General features: G+C 50.8%; 1 long non-coding RNA gene and 1 pseudogene across 4 annotated transcripts in view; one reads left to right on the top strand and one right to left on the bottom strand.

Moving 5' to 3' along the window:
* The window catches only part of LOC135965470 (uncharacterized), a 58,402-nt gene that overhangs the window by 33,749 nt on the left and 8,280 nt on the right, over positions 1-16,373 (top strand). The gene's annotated exons all lie outside the window — the stretch shown is intronic.
* On the bottom strand, positions 2,856-14,046 carry LOC135965468 (ral-GDS-related protein-like; annotated as a pseudogene).

Below are 16,373 nucleotides of genomic sequence, written 5' to 3'. Positions count from 1 at the left end.
ATTATTTGGAGGCGGGGGTTGGCTAATTGATTTGTGTAAGGTCTTTAAGGTAGATTCTGGACATTAGAACCTTGGTCAGGTGCATAGTTTGGGAACATTTTCTCTCATCCTGTATGTCGTCTGTCTACTCCGTTGGTAATTTCTTGTGTTGTGTGGTGACTCTTTAGTGTATTAGGTCCCACGTGTCGATTATTGCTTTTATTGCAGTGTCATGTGGCATCTTAGGGATATAAATGCTTTGTCAAAGCTGATGTTGAAGGGTATTTCCTAGGGTCTCTTGTAGGCTTTCTGTACTTTGAGGTCTTCCATTTACATCCCTCATTCATCTGAGTGAACTTTGGTAGATGGTGAGAAGTAGAGGCCTAGTGTTATTTAGTCTTCTGCACATGGCTCGCCATTTATCCCCAAGACTATTGAAAAGGGAGTTCTTTCCCCATTACTTAATCATTGTGTATTTCATCCACAATCAGGTGGTATGAGGTGTGTGGGTTTACTTCAGGTTCTGTGTTCTCTTCCACTCATCCATGTGGAAGCAGGTCCCCAGAGTTTGAGTGAAATTTCAAATCAGAGAGTGTGATGCGTCCAATGTAGTTTCAATTTCTCAGAATTGCTTTGGAAATACAGGGCATTTCCTGGTCTCACATGAACTTCAGCATTGTTTCCTTCTATGTCCTTAAAAACAATTTGTCCTGTAGTAAAAGTATACAGTTAAAGAGCAGAGTGGGACATTTTAATCCATGCATATATACCTTGTGTAATGATCAAAGGAAGGCATCGACTGTCTCTGTTACCTTGTGTAGTTATTCTTTATTAGTTCTCTGTGGTTGCAATATTCAGAGTCCTTCTTTTCAGGCTTTTTTGGAAAATATGGTGGGATACTGTTAAGTCTAGACACCCTGCTGTGAAGTAGAACAGCTGAATTTATTCCTGTCATCTAAGTGTAACATTGTATCCATTTCCCAGTTCCTGCCCCTGCTCCCCAACCATCAGCCTCTCTTCACCGCTGTGGAACTTTCTATGTCTAGGAGATAAAGTCATTTAGAGAGAAAGTTGATGTCATTCTCACATGCATGAAATTATGCCATGTTTGCGTTTCTCTTCCTGGCTCATTTCGTTGAAGGTCATGTCCTCCAATTTCTGCACGTTGCTGCAGATGCCATGGTTTCATGAATTTCTGTGGCCGAAGAGGATTCCTTTGTGTCCTGTAGTTTCTTTTTCCCTTTTTGCATGAACAGGTACATTGATTGGATACCTTCCCTATTGTGAATAGTGCTTCTGTCGCCACAGGAAGGCTGATACCTCTTCAACATAACAGATTCCATGTGCTTTCTGTGTATAACCGGTGGTGGGATTGCCAGGTGAACGGGTAGTTGTAATGTAAAATGTTTAAGTCACCTTCAACTGCTTCGCTTCGTGTGTATAATATACATTCCCACCAAAAGTGTATAAAAGTGTCTTTTTCTGCATTTCTACGTTGGCCACTGCCTGTGAACGTATGGGTTGTTTTTTTGTTTGTTTGTTTGTTTGTTTGTTTTTGGTAAGTTTCATTCTAATTAAAGTGAGAGGTATCTGCCTGTGATTTGTACTTAGACATTTGTGTGAGGATTAGTGAAGTTGAGCAACTTCTCTTTGACCTGTCAGTCAATTTCATGTTTTCTTTTCAAATGTGCCTGTTCAGGTTCCTTGCCCAGTTTTAGCTTGGGTATTAGGTTTTGTTCATTTTCCCAGTTAGAGTAGTGTTAGTTTTTCGTACATGTTAGATAACAACCCCATTCACAGATATGATTCTGCTGAACTTTCTTTCAGTCTGTAGGATGCTTTCTTTAATAGTTCATTGTTTCTCGTCCCCATGCGGAAGCTCTAAAATGATGTATAGTCCCATGTGTTTGTATTCACATTTGTTAGCAGTGATTTTAGTGTCCCATCCAAAAAGAACAATAAATAAGAAAAAGTATTGCCAAATCAGTTGCACGGTCTAAGGGTTTCTTGCCATAGATAATTTTTGCTCTTGTTTTCTTTCTTCTTTGCAAACTGCATGCAGAGATACAAGTTTTGCTGAGATACAGACTCCCACTTTTCTTATAGGAGCTTTGCGGCTCCAGGATTGGGTTTAGGTGTTTATTTGGTGTTGATTTGGTATTATTACATGTTTCAGACCCTGAAATGTTGACTTCTTTGTCTTGTTTTTGTCTTGATACAGCACAAAGGGAGTTGTGTTCAAATTAAGCTGTGGGAAATCCTTTAGATACTGGGTTGAAACGATTCTCTCCTTCCTTGATGTTCACTTAGGTGACAGGTGTCTGAAAGTCTGGGAAGATCCATAGTGGAAAACGTTTATCTGTATTTCGTGGAGACTGATGGCCAGCTCCCTTCTGCCCAGGACTTCTGGAGAAGGCCAGCCCTACCACTTGCTTAAATACCTCCCATCTCCAGCTCTTCAGTAAATATTTAAGTGCTTCATTAAAGATTTAAACCTTAAGGAAGTAGAGTGACCCAGTGGAACTTGAATTTAACTAGAATTTAAGTTTGAGAGTAGCTGGTCAGTAGAAGAAGTGTGGTAGATTGGGTGGTTTTTAAGGGTTTTTGGTTTTTGTTTGTTTGTTTATTTTCCTTAAACAGAGTTAACAATAATCAATTTGAATAAAGAAGGAAAACATTAAACAGTTGGTATGTGTAACATGAACGCTGTTCCATGACTTGTTCAGTCATAGCCTCAATTTGACATGCTAGACTATGAATCCTAAAGGCTAGTATACAGTTACTGCATTGGAGTTACTTTTCTCATTCCAACAACTGTAGAACATTTTGAATAGCATTTTGAAATTTTATTTTAATGAAAGCTTAGAAAAAAAAAACCTTACTTATACACTAAAGAAAGTAAACATAAAATAGTCTCCCGCCTGACTCGCAAAAGACCCATGGCCTGATCCTGGCCAGCAGGAGCAGCTTGTGTTAAGGAGCAGGGACCGGATGCAGCTGAGCTGCCAGCCTCCTAGATGTGGTTCCCTGGTGTCACGGTCTGGGTGAAGGATGGTGCAGAGCCGGTGTTCTGGCCAACATCCCGGTGGGGTCCCAGCCACTGCAGGATGTTACTGGCCTACTGTGATTCGGGCTCCAGCTGGCAGGAAAGCTTGTAGCTGCAGGACAGAGAGGTAGCTGTGAGGCCACCATGAGCCACACATCAGGTCCCCTCACAGTGCATGCCCAGCTGAAATCCTGGGTCCCCAGCGGTTCCCATGCAACAGGGCTTGATGCTGGCCGTGGAGTCACGGCCATAGGCTCTCTGTAGCTGTCCACAGGAGAGCCTCCTCTAGGCCACGTGGGGTGGCTGACACGTGTAATGTCAGTACTTTGGGAGGCCGTGTGGGGTGGATTGCTTGAGACCAGGACTTAGACCAGCCTGGACAACATCGTGAAACCCCATCTGTACCAGAACAACAACAGCAGAACAACAGGACATGGTGTCTGCACATGCTGTACCATATCCTGGGACATGGTGTACAGCGGTAGTCCCAGCTGCTTGGGAGGCTGACAAAGGGCTCGAGCCTATGAGGCAGACATTGCAGTGAGCAGAGATGGCGACACTGCAGTGCAGCCTGGGCGCAGAGCTAGACCATGTTAAAAAAAAATGGAGAGCCTTCTCCCACCCTCTGCCCGTCTGCTAGGCCCTCACCTCTCCTTGTCACTGAGCTGCTCCAGTCTTTTGAAATAGGTGACAAATTTCTCAAGAGGCCGAAGCCTGTAATTCATGGCAGCCACTTGGAGCAGCTGCATTTCCTGCAGAACTCGGACCTCCTAGAGACAGAGGAGAGGTTGCTGACAGGGCCTGGGTGGAAGATGCTGAGGGGACCTTTGATAAGCAGGGAGAAGGGGCTGATCCCTGGGGCAGTTTTCTGCAGGGGCCCCATGCAGCCCCCAGCCTGTTCTCAGAGTTGGATGTAAATATCCCCTCCTGCAGGAACTGGTTTTTGATCCAGTGCCTTTCCCACTCTCTCCACTGGGATAGATTTCCTCTTCCTGTGTGTGTCAACCCCTCCCAGTAAACCTAAGATGTAGAGGATGGAGCCAGGGAGTGTCCTGCCCAGGGTGGACTGTGAGGTCCACATCCACACCCTCCTCCAATGTTAGCGTCCCAGCTGCTCACCTTCCTCTTCTTGTTGATGTTGCCCTGGAAGGCAGACAGAATCCATCACAAAGGTCAATGGCCCACAACCAGCCCCACTCCACCCCTTCCCATGCTGTACTACTGCCAGGGACACCAGGGTCAGGGGATGTGCGCGTGACAGGACTTGGATCTGCCTCAGACTCCAGGTTCTAGAGTAGGGGTCATAGGAGCTGAGGCTCAGGGACACTGCCCCAACTTTTTCTGATGATAGACAGGGAAACTGAGGTCTCTTATAGAAAGAAAGCACACAGTGACCCTGGAACTGCCTGCCCTTGGAGAGGCTCAATTTCACTCTCCAATTATGGGTTACCCTGGGGAGTCACTGAGTCCAGCTCAGCCCACACCTCAGCAGCTTTGCAGTCAGGCAGCTCTGCAGCTTCACCACTTAGGGATAGGGACTAGTGGCTGCCATGGAGCCTCCATCACGCAGAGGTGATGAGATGGGCCTGACACCCCCACCCGCAGGAGCAGCTGTGAGGCTCTCAGGAGAGGAGGTTTGCTTAGGGCTGAGATCTAAGGGCTCGATCCCGACCCTCTCCTCCCAAGCCTCAGGATCCTGGTTCCCAACCAACCTGCCCCAGGCTCACTCACATCCAGATCGTCCGGGATGGCCGAATCCAACCTCTGTAACACAGTTAGAAAATCCCCCAGGAAGGGGACTACACCCTGTGCCAAGGAGGGTTGGGGAGGTGGTGATGAGTATTGGCCATCAGATGGGGCTGCCCACTGTCCTGTCCCATGAAATCCCATCAGCCCCTGTCTCCCAGAAACCCTCTCCCTAGGTCTCCCGGATGGAGCAGCCAAAGACCCTCAGCTGCCTTTCCCTATTCTCTGCCTCCTCTATCCCAGCTGACCTCCAAGTCTAGTTGATCTCCAAGCACTCCTAGTTACCTCTGTGGTGGGATATTAACAAGTCACAAGGACCTGTGGTCCCAACCTTACCCTTCCCCACATCCACTCTGAGTCCAGCTTTCCCAGACCCTTGCTCTTGTCTCTCAAATGGAGGTTTTCCAGGCCCAGTGGCCACAAGAGGGCAGGGCTGGGGAGGAAGCACCTGCTGTCTCGATGTGGAGGCCTCCAGCTGGCCGGGAAAGGAACCCTGTCCTGTGATCTCTTGTGATCCCTCTATGCCACAGGCTCACTCACCTTCTTCTGCCTCCGTAGCCTCATCTGGGCTCTCTGGTGGGTTCTCTCCTGGGTGGCCACCTTAAAGCTCCCCGCCTGCCAGGTGTCAGTGATGGAGACAGTGAGGCTCTCCTCCCTTCCCCCAGTTACAGCCCAGCCAGCCCGCCCTTGGATCCCCAGGCACTGGTGTGAATCACCTGGCAAGGTGCTCATACCACTGGCCCAGCACCACACTCCCTGTGTGTGTCACCCAGTCATGCAGCCGGGCCTCCCTGAGACTGTTCCTCTTCTGTAAAGAGTGATCAAAACCACAGCTACTTCACAAGGCCTCCTTAGTACTGTTTCCTGTAGCTATTGCCATTGTTCTCACCCTCATCCCTCTGAGGAAGAACCAGGCATGAGCACCAGCAAATTATTTTATTTTCTTGACCCTCATTTCCATTCTGTGAGGGCTGCGCTACAGGCTCAGCATCCCTTCATTTTCCAGATGAGGAAGCGGAGACCCAGAGCAGGCAGTGACTCCCCAGGGACCCGAAAGAGAAGGCACCTCCTCCCCATCCTGGCGGCTCTGTCTTGGCTGCCTTCACCCCATATCCCAGCACCACCACTCATCAGGGTCGTGTTCTCTGGAGTCTCTGAGTGTCTAGGTCTCCAGCCAGGCACAGTCGTGATGGGAAAGGGACAGGGCGGTTTAGGAGACCTGGTTAAGTGGCACCTGCCTATCCAAGACCCACTGGAGTCTCTGCCACACAAACTGGGTTTCAGCCATGTGAAAGGTTTTGCCTCGCCAATGATCCCCCAGGGGAGTTCTGTGCAGAGAACTCTCTTCCTCCACTCAGGAAGTGGCCTCCTGCGGTGCCATCTCTGACTGACATGGCAGGGTTTTCCAGAATCTTGGGTGGGGTGACAAGTTGTCTTCTCATTTGCATGGAATATTCTGAGATCTGGTCAGGGAGGATCCCCTAGGAATGCATGATGAATCCCCCAGTCATGAGCTTGCGTCACTGCTAACTGGTGACAGTCCTGTGACATGACCGTTTTAGGGTATCTGCAAAGGGCAGAGCGGGGAGTCCCAGGAAACACGTATGTCTGTCCTGAGCGTGCCCATTGGTACCCATAGCTGTGAGGTCCACTGGACTCCCTGGCACATGATCTTCCTTTGTTTTCGTTCCCCCTCTCCCCCAGTGTGGGCAGAGGCCCCCTGCCCGTGGAGATGCGCTACAGACAGAAGCAGCAGCAGAGGCCTGGCTTCCTCAGGAATTGCCGGCCAGTTTGTGGAAGGAAGAAAGTCCCAACTACCATAACCATCCCCCAGCCTGGAGGAAGCTCCATGCCAGCAGCATGGACCAGCATGGGAGCCAGAACCCTGCTAATGCTGCAACTCATCACCCCGGCTCGGCAGCCCAGCAGCCGTTGCCACATCCCATTTCCAGGGCCTCCTACCCCCGTGCTGCCACGTGCCTGTGGACCACACACCTCTCTCCCTGTTGGCCCTAGGTAGGCATGGAGTAAATTTTTCAAGTCCACTTTTAGTAGATGAGTCAAAACAAAACAAAATAACCGCTCCACACCAGGTCCAATGCCCTTCCAAACTCAGTCTTTCCTCTGACCCTTAAACACTTGTCCCGCATCTCCCAGACTCCACTGTACCTTGATCAGCAGGTCCCGCTTCACTGCAGTGTCTTTTTTGCAGAGTTGTTTTAGATATTTTGTGCTTTTGCTATGGACAGAGGAAAGAAAGAAGGGTAAATTTGTGAATAAGCGGAGAGATTTGTGAGTTCCCATCCAATCCCTTTTGTTTGAAAACCCAGAGAATCCCAACTTAGTGGGTGAGAGTTTCCAGTGGGGTCCTCTGTTGACAAGGTCTGCAGAGGACCAGGGTGGGACCTGTCATGCTCCTCCCCTGGCCCATCTCCACTTCACATGAGCCCCTGCGTGTTCACAGTTAGCTTCCAGCTGGACACAGTTCCACTGCTGGGTGCAAACACCTGAAAGCCTTCAGTTGGCTCCAGTCTGTTCCTGATCGTTAAAAATCCTTAGTCCTGAGTTGGAAATCCTTGCCTAGAAGTCCAGGGCAGCTTAGTGAGCACACCTACCAGCCCATCCCTGCTTCCAGTGTCCCTGGTCTCCAAGAACCTTTCAGAGTCGAGGGCACGTGGGGAGACCTATGGGTCCCTAGGTCAACCCTGGTGCTCCCGTGGAGGGAATCCTCCTCACCTGGTCACTGCTGCCCACGTCTTGTGTAGCCGATGTATTGGGTTGCTGCGCAGAGCAGAGACGATGGCGTGCACTGAGGAGAAGTTGTTGAGGCTTAGGCACTCCTGGAGAGGGAAGAGTGAGCTGTGAGGTCCAGAGTTGGAGCCCGACCCACTTCAGCCTCAGCCCCCTCTGCTGAGATCTCCCCTCCTGGTCGAAGCAAAGGCCCAGGGAGCCTCAGGAGGGCACACCTGGGACCGAGTGAATGTCAGTCATCTAGGAGGATTGTAGTTTAACCCAAGGGAGAGCCCAGGTCGGAAGTGAGCAGCCCCCACTGGGCCATGGGTGTCAAGGGCAGTGAAGCTCTGGCAAGAAGGCCTAGGGGATGTGCAGGGCTCAGGCCAGAGATACAGATGCCAATCCTAAAGCTGATGGAGGAGAAGAGGCAGTTCCCCATTTTTAAAGAGGGAATCTTCAGGCTCAATCATAGCTTACCCTGGCCACCTTGATCCAGTGCTCCACCACCCTGGCCCTGTCCTGGGCCCTCATGCCGTGGTTCCCGAGGCAGGAGGTGGTGACGCAGTTGGCGAGCCTGTTGAAGTGTGCGATGGTGGCACGAACTGTGGGTGCCACGTGCTCATTCCCCTTCTTAGTTCGTCGGCCCCAGATGGAGCCCAAACATTCGTAGAGCTCCACCTTCTTGAACAGCTCCTTTGGGGGTAGGAGGAGAGTGTCACAGACAGAGCACACCCCAGCTCAGAGTTACCCACAGTCCCAGGCAGGGACTGAGCTCACAGTCATCCACGATCTCTCTCAGGAACTGAGCTGGAGCTCAAAAAGCTTTAAAATGGGCCTCAGACGTGTGGGAGTCCCTGGCTTTGATTTTCTGCCCACCGAGGGCCCTGAATGCATCATGTCGCAGAACCCAACAAGAGTGGGAAGAGAGAGTGACATTTTCTCCCAGGCCATCCACACTCCCAAGAACTAGAAGGTGGCTCAGACCTGCCGTCCTGAGGACTCATCTTCCTCCCATGCAATCATCCCTGTACTCTTTCTCTCCATACTGGTGCACTTTCCCTGTGGCAGCTGCAACTATGGGCTCTGTTTGGGTGTCTGCCATAGAATCTAGTATGCATCAGGTACCTAATAAGCGCTGAGGGTAGTGAGGCTCCTGAGCAGCTGGATGAGTGACCCATGGCCCTACCTGCCCCTCATTGAGCACCGCCCTGCCCTGCTTTCTGTCCATCCCCTGTCTTTCAGTCTGCATAGTCACTCTGTGTAGCTGGCACGGGCGATGTCCCATCTCTGCTGTCCACATGCAGACAGGGAAGGCTTGTGGGTGAGGAAACTCATCCAGATCCCGTGGTTGGTAAGAAGTGGAGCTACAATTTGTCCCAGGGTATTGGCCCCTTCTCAGGGAGAGGCTGGTCTGAGACAGCTGGTGCCAGAGGCACGGCCTGCAAAGCCTAGTTGCTCACCGCATCCATAAGGGTCAGCTGCTCTGCCAGCAGCCTGGGAGGGAAGGTCGTGACATCAGGCAGCTCCTCAGTGGGTTGGTTGTTTACAGGACAGGGACAGGGGGACTCTGGGTTTGACTGTGGCTCTAGCACTGTCACTGGAGTGGACCCTTCGCCTGGTGCTGGTGCTGGTGGTGAATGTAGATATCCTGGTGCTTCCAGGGCTACACGTGACTTTGGCTCCAGAGCAGGCCCCAGGTCCGCCAGCAGTGGTGGTGCTGGCTCCAGGGCCGGCATTGTTAATGCCTGTGGCCCAGGATGTGGAGCAGGATCTGGAAAAGGAGAAAAGGTCACCCCACCAGTCACTTTTCACTGGGCTTTCCAAGCACAGAAGTGACTGAATGGAATTTAAGGGACTTGTAGCCCCAAAACACCACCCCTGGAAAGTCTTCCAGACTGCAAGCCACCTCACCATCTGGCTTGGCCTCGTTGGGCTCCAGAGGCAACAACTGCCCTAGGACAAGTTCCTGGTGGTCCTCCACGCCCAGTCCAGGCCTGGTGAAGTTCCTGAAGGCCAGCTTTATCTGGAAAGATGACCGTTGCGGGGGCTGATAGCACAGTGAAGTATTTTCAAGGGGCCAGGTGAAGAAAACGCAGGTGATGGTTCTGGTGATGGAGTGGACAGCTGAGTCAGAGACCTGACCTTCTCCCACACAACCCTCCAGGGCACCCTTGTGTGGTTCTGGGCCCCGATCTGTTGCAGCCTGTGTAGAGGACAACCCCACCCTACCCCCAAGCCGTCAGTGGTGACCTGGAAGGGGCAGACCTGGCCATGCAGCAGGACTGTACAGACCCTTCTGTGCCCCAGCGTCCTACAGACATTCTCTTCCCAAAGGCCCTGGAGCACAGCACTGTGCACCTGGGCACTCAAGATGGCAGCTCCAGGGAGATTTGTGAGCAGGTTTGCTCATGAAGGCTCCAGCTCTGGGTCCCCTGGTCCTGGGGGAAGGAGGGTGGGGGCAGATACAGAGTGGAGGAGGACAGGGAGAGCTGGGACGCCATGGTGCTGGGGATGAGTCTTTCAGTGGTCAGCTGTGACCCCGGCCTCAGCTCTCCTTTGCAGGGCACCTAAGTCTCCATTTACAGAACTCACTATTTGCCTCTTGCGGGGGAAGTCCCCAGATGTCAGCCTTCTCATGGGAATTTTAAGAGGTATGTGCCCCAGGGCTCCTTGAGTCTCTCCCCAGCCAGAGTCCATTCTTTTCCCCCATGTTTTGTGGGTGAAAAGGCCCTTCGGAACCCTAAATCCACCCAGTGTATACTTGTTGCTGGGCTCTGTCCTTTAGTCAAAATCTGGGAGGATGCCACCATATGTAGAAGAGGCCATGAGGGTTTCAACTCTAACATTCTGTAGATATGACCTGGTTATTCTGTCTCCTGTGAGCGCCTGACTCTTAAGTAGAATCGAGGCCCAGGGATTGTCATCTGCTTTGTTTATGACATCATGCCAAGCCACAAGAAGAGCGGTGTACAAATGAGGTGTTTTGTATGTATGTGTTGAATGTGTGAACCCCATCCGTTGGATAACCTCCAACGTGAGCATCTCCAGTTGTCTGTGGGCCTGCGGCTCCCTTTTCAGCACCAAGGGACCCCTCTTCTGTCTGTGTCAAGGAGAAAGACCAGCCAGAAGGAATCTCAGACATCCTGTACCAATGCCATGGTAGACTTGCTTTGCTATGTGTTTTTCCAGACAGCGAAGGATATGGGCCATTGAGGCAGAATGCTGAGAGCTGCTTCAGTGAAGGGGAAAAGTAATAAACATGAATCACAGCACCCGCAGCAGATTCTCCAGAGTTTTAGGCTCTAGGGACCCCTTTGTTTGCCATGTCTTAGATCATTCAGTCCCCACAAGAACCTTGTGAGGTTCAACTCCCTGTTCCGGAGAAGCCAACCGAGGCTCTGAGAGCTGCATCTTCAAGACACAGCCAGTAGGGCACAGAGGCACCTCCATGCCTTGGAGGGGATGGACACTCACCTTCTAATCAGCAGTTCCAAAAAGTGTGGCACGATGATAAAGTCCCAGGAGGGGCCCAGGCAGGTGGCATAGGAGGAGATGGGTTTAGTTAGCAAGGCTGGAACCAGGGAGTCCAACAGCTTCTCCCCTGTGCCGGGTTGGTAAGTTGGCATCCTGCAGATCTCATTTTCATACTAGGGGGACAAGGAGGGACATGGGAGTCAGTGGTAACACCATGAACCACCAGAGGATCGGGATCTGGAAGTCACACCAAGAAGCACCAGCCCTTCGGGGACTTGTGCATGTGGAGAACCTGATTGCCCATGGTGAAAAGGATTCTAGGCTTTCCAAGTAAAATTGTATGTGAGGATGGAGAAGTGATAAAATGATTCACGCCTTCAAGGCATCGTCACGATGTTTGTCAGCTGTGGGGCAATGGCGCCCTCTGTATCAACAGCCTACATGAAGAGCATCATCCCTTCAATCCTCAAAAATCACCCTCATGGTAGAGAAGAGACATGGGCTTTGGATGTCAAATGTCTGCTCAGCAGCACCCGGGTCAGAAGGGAGCACCTTCCACGGAGAGGACTGGATGAAATTCCCTCTAGGTCACCTGAGGCTCCACTTCTGATACGCAGGGGAAGGGCCTGGGGAGGCCTCATCCCCTCCTCATTTTAGCGACAGCACACAGGACAAGAGGGATATGATTGTTTTTGTTCCTTTAACATAAATGTGAGTCTGGAGAAACAGCTATGGCCATCCCAGCCCTGGCCAAGTGGAAAATTCCGGAAGACTCCTGGGTGGGAGAAAGTGCATCCCAAGGCCCAGGATTTGCCAGGCGACTCAGGGAAGAGAAAATGTAGGCAGTTAGTGAAGCCGTGAAAGGTTAAGCAAATGTATGTTTGAAAGGGGAAATGAAACAAGGTGATTTTCTCTGCCACCCAGACAGCAGACTGGCAAAAAGTTGAAAGCGTGTTAGTATTCAGGGGAGGCTGCATTCAGAGACGAAGGTACCTTCAGAGGCTGCTGGTGACCGTGTGACCAGCTGGAGCCCTTTTGGAAAGTCAACTGGCTAGAGCTGTTGAAACTTGCTATCCCCATATCTTTTCACCCAGATATCCCTTTCCCGGGTGTGTGTCTTCCACAGGGGATTTGTGTATTTTATGGGTTGAATTGTGTTCCCTCCCCCAAATGTAACTGTTTCTATTCTCAACACCAGAAAATGTGACTGTGTCTGGACACAGAGTACTCCAAGAGGTAATTCAGGTGAAGTGAGTTCATTAGGGTGGCCCCTAATTTAATATGCCTGGGGTTCTTACAAGGATAGGTGGTGAGCGCACAGAGACGTTGAAGAGAAGACCCTGTGCTGACCGAGATAGAAGTCAGCCATCTCCAAGGCAAGGAGAGAGGCCCAGAGAAACCACCCCAGGCTGACAGCTTGACGTTGGACTTCCAGTCTCCGGAATTGTGAGGAACCAGATTTCTGTGGTTAAGCCCTTCAGTGAGCGTGCATGTTATGGCAGCCCTGGCAAACTGCTCCAGCCTATTAGGACACACATAGGATTATGCTCCTTGCAGAACAGGTGCCTAGAAAGGGAATTTTATCATGACATGCTCCACCAGCATTGAGAGGCTGACCCCTGTGGAGCATGGCCTCCCTTAAGGACTATTACTGTGAGATGTGAGGGTGCAGCTCCTGCCTGATGGGGATGCAGGGATGAGTTTTGTGAGGTGACACTTTAAAAACAGATCCATAAAGAAGCTTCACCTTCTTTTGTTGTAATCAATGTCCACCCCCACCTTATTTGTGTTAAAGTTTTGGATTTTAAGTCCTGGAGGAGGTCTGGCAGGGCAGTGGAGATGCTTGTTATCGGAGATACACTTACGGTGGGGAGTTAAAATGATAACGGTATGAGTATGTTGCTATTGTTACCATTATACTCAATTCTTGTGGCAACATGCTGAGATACTCCTGGCTTAGCATAAAGTGAAAACAGATGGAGTTTCTGTGATCTTCCTCTGATAGATGAAAGGGACTTTGCCTGTAACCAAGTTGCCACTGGAGACTAATGGCAGCCAGATTCCTTTGGAAGAGAACACTGGGCCACTCAAGTGGGAAATCCCTAGGACAGAGCTTAGTGAGTCCCCATATTCATGTCTGAGTCCTGGGCCCACCCTAGTTTTCTGGAGTCCCTCTGTGGAGACCCTTCTGTGCCCCGTCTCACCCCAGACCAGCATTGGCCGTGGTTGGTGGCGGTGGGCCCCTGCCCTTCTTTGAAGAAGTTGGAGAAATGGAATCCATCCAACAGCTCCTGTTTGATCTGCTGTGTGGAGCTCTGCAAAGAGAGTGCCCGAGAGCCGGGCCAAGAGGTGTCAGTGGCCTGCCTGGCTGACCCCACAGTGGCACACCCCCATTAAAACTCCTTCCTGGTGTCCCCATCCCCAACAGGATTTGGCACATAGGAGCATCTGCATAGACCTCCAACCAGAGAAGGTTGAGGTCTCCGGCAGATGAATTGGGATTCACATCTGAGTGGCAAACTGTGTCCTCGACACTGAACTTCCCATCCTGCCAGGCATGGTCTGGACTGTGAACCTGACATACCTACCAGGCTCCAAACACCTGACAACCTACCTCCTCCTGTCCAGGGAGGGCCCCTCATCTCCTGTTTTCCCCAAACATATGGGGAGGGACTCGGTGCTGCCCTGATGGGCACAGCTGAGACCTGGCCTGGACGGGCCTGCCCTGGGCCCTGTGTTACCTGTGGGTGCCTTCTGGCAAAGGGCCAGAGGCGTCGAGGGTGAGGGTTGAACCAATGTCTATATTCTCGAGAAAGACTCTCATTTTGGCCTCTTCTGCGACGAGGAGGTCGGCAGCACGTCGGGACACAGCAGGAGAACATGATGTTCTCCGGAGTGTCGCCCACCAAATGAACTGGAAATGGGGCTGTGTGTATAATATGGGTGCCTAGTTACCAGCATTCTAAGTTCTACTGGGGGTCTGTTAACAAGGAAGTGAGGTCACATCTTGTAGGTTCCATCCTGTAAGCTCCTCCTTTCCATAAGACCTACTCAAAGGCCCCTCTGGGTTTCTGGCCGCTCACCCTCCCCCGTCAACTCCTTTACCTGTTCACCATTATGCAAAAGTGTGCCCCTTCAGCACCTTGGGAAGACCTGGATATAACCAGGGTCCCAGGTTTGAGGAGCCAGTGCTGGGTCAAACAGCCTTTATCTTAGCAGTTGTGAGACCCTAGAGAACTCCTTTGGTGTTTTGGGCTCTCCCCACCTTGCACAAGGGAGTCATGCTAGCATCATAACCCTTCCTAGGGAACTCCTGAGGTGTGTTTGAGATAAATCTTAAAAAACTCATGGTGTGGTGGTCCCTGTAGATCTTGCACATACTTCAAGATGGAAGAACTACAAGAAGGGGTGAGAGGTAGCATGGAATACAACTCCAGTGGGTCTGGTGTCCACAGTGTGGTCTCAGGAAAAGGCACTTCTCTGGGCTTCGTCTTTCATGCTGCAGTACTATACGAGGTTGAGATTAAATGAAATTCAGACATTCTCCTGCTCTGACATTGCACCTTCCAGTGCCTTCCCATTTTATTTAGACCCAAACCCTATGCCTCATCTCAGCCTAGGGTGGGCAGCCTCCACAAAGACAGCACTGAGGGGTTAGTGACTCCCTTCTGAATGATGGAGTAGGACACAGATGGTGGAATAGCACTTCTGGGCCAGTTCAGGCTATTTCAGCAAAGAACCGTAGCCTGGGGGAGCTCATCAAGAAGAGAATTGTGAGTTCTAGAGGCTGGAAGTTGGAGATCAGGGTACCAGCCTGGTCAGGTCTTAGTGTGGACACTTCTTCCCCATTCACTGAGCTTTTACAGATGCTGTCCTTTCCTTGGAGGACAGCTCAACTTTAGGAGCATGGGTGGACCTCCATTGAAAGCCCAGCTCCCACTTATAGCTTGGTGATCTTGAGGAAGTCATAGAGCATCCTTGTGCCTGTTTTCTCCTCTGAGAAATGGCATTAGTGAGAATTGCTTCCCTTTTTAATCACAGAGAATAAAGCATGCAAAGAAGTTAACTCGGTGCCATTGAGCAGAGAGTGAGAGCCCAGCAAACCAGAGAGATCAGCTTGCCCACATCAGTGGTGAGGAGTGGGGAGAGTGGGTGAGGCTGGGGCAGGAAGCAGGCCAGCCTGCCAGAGCCCAGGAACAGGTGAAGGGCAAGAGTGAGCTCCTCACCCTGAATTCTCAGGAGACACAGACATGCAGGGGTTGTGGGGAACACAATCATCAGGGCTGCTCTCATTCCCCTGGTTCCCTCCATATCTGTCGTGGTCCCAAGGCCCCCTCTCCCTGTGTTTCCTCTCTGCCCTGCTTTCTTCCTGGCTGCCCTCCCAGGACTCATTTTTGGCCCTGGTCAGGTGGAGTCTTGAGGTAACTATAGGCCTGTTAATAACTCCTCTGAGGTTCAACCCACCGTTTGTTGAGACCTCTGAGCTTACTCAGAAACCACCTCCTGCTGGGATCTGAGAGAAGGCTGGAGGGAGCTGACAGTGCAATGGCAGTTTTCCCTGGGATGCTGCTCCAGGGCCCACTGGCAGGTATCTGCTGAATTCGAGCTTTCTTTTGGGTCTCTGGGGTTCTGAGGTGTGACTTTCCCTCTGAAGACAGGCTGAGCCCCTGGTGGGTGCCTTAGCCTCAGAAATGGGTCCCCCTGAGCTGTGAGCTGTTCTCTACCCTCAGTGTGCTAGGACACCTCACACCTCGCCCTGCCCATTCCGGCTTCTGAAGCCGACAGAGGGTCTGTAGAAATTGCTAGATACGAAAGGGCTACAAATAAGTCATAGGAAGTGTATTTACATAACTCAGTGGTTTTCAGCCATTACTATACATTTACTTCAGGAAAGGAGATATTTAAAAATGTTAATACCCTGTGTCACGCTGCAGAGATTTGGATTTATTTGATGGGGCAGAAAACAGGCATCTTTGGTTTGTTGTTTGTTTGTTTGATTGTAACAGGATCTTGTGCTGTGGCCCAGGTTGTAGCGCAGTGGCATGATCATGGGCACCGCAACCTTGACCTCCCAGGCTCAAGGAATCCTCCCTTCTCAGCCTCCCAAGTGGCTGGGACTATGGGCATGTACCACCATGCCATGCTAATTTTTGTGTTTTGTAGAGACAGGGTCTCTCCATTGCACTCAGGCTGGTCTTAAAGTCCTAACCTCAAGCTGTACTCCTGCCTCTGCCTCCCACAATGCTGAATTTATCTTTTTTTTTAAATTAATTTATTATTATTATACTTTAAGTTGTAGGGTACATGTGCATAACGTGCAGGTTTGTTACATATGTATACTTGTGCCATGTTGGTGTGCTGCACCCATCAACTCATCATTTACATCAGGTATAAC

Source organism: Macaca fascicularis, chromosome 10 (genome assembly GCF_037993035.2).
Source record: "Macaca fascicularis isolate 582-1 chromosome 10, T2T-MFA8v1.1".
NCBI classification, from domain to species: domain Eukaryota; kingdom Metazoa; phylum Chordata; class Mammalia; order Primates; family Cercopithecidae; genus Macaca; species Macaca fascicularis.
The sequence above is the reverse complement of the archived record's forward strand: the minus strand, read 5'-3'. Positions and strand labels throughout refer to the sequence as shown.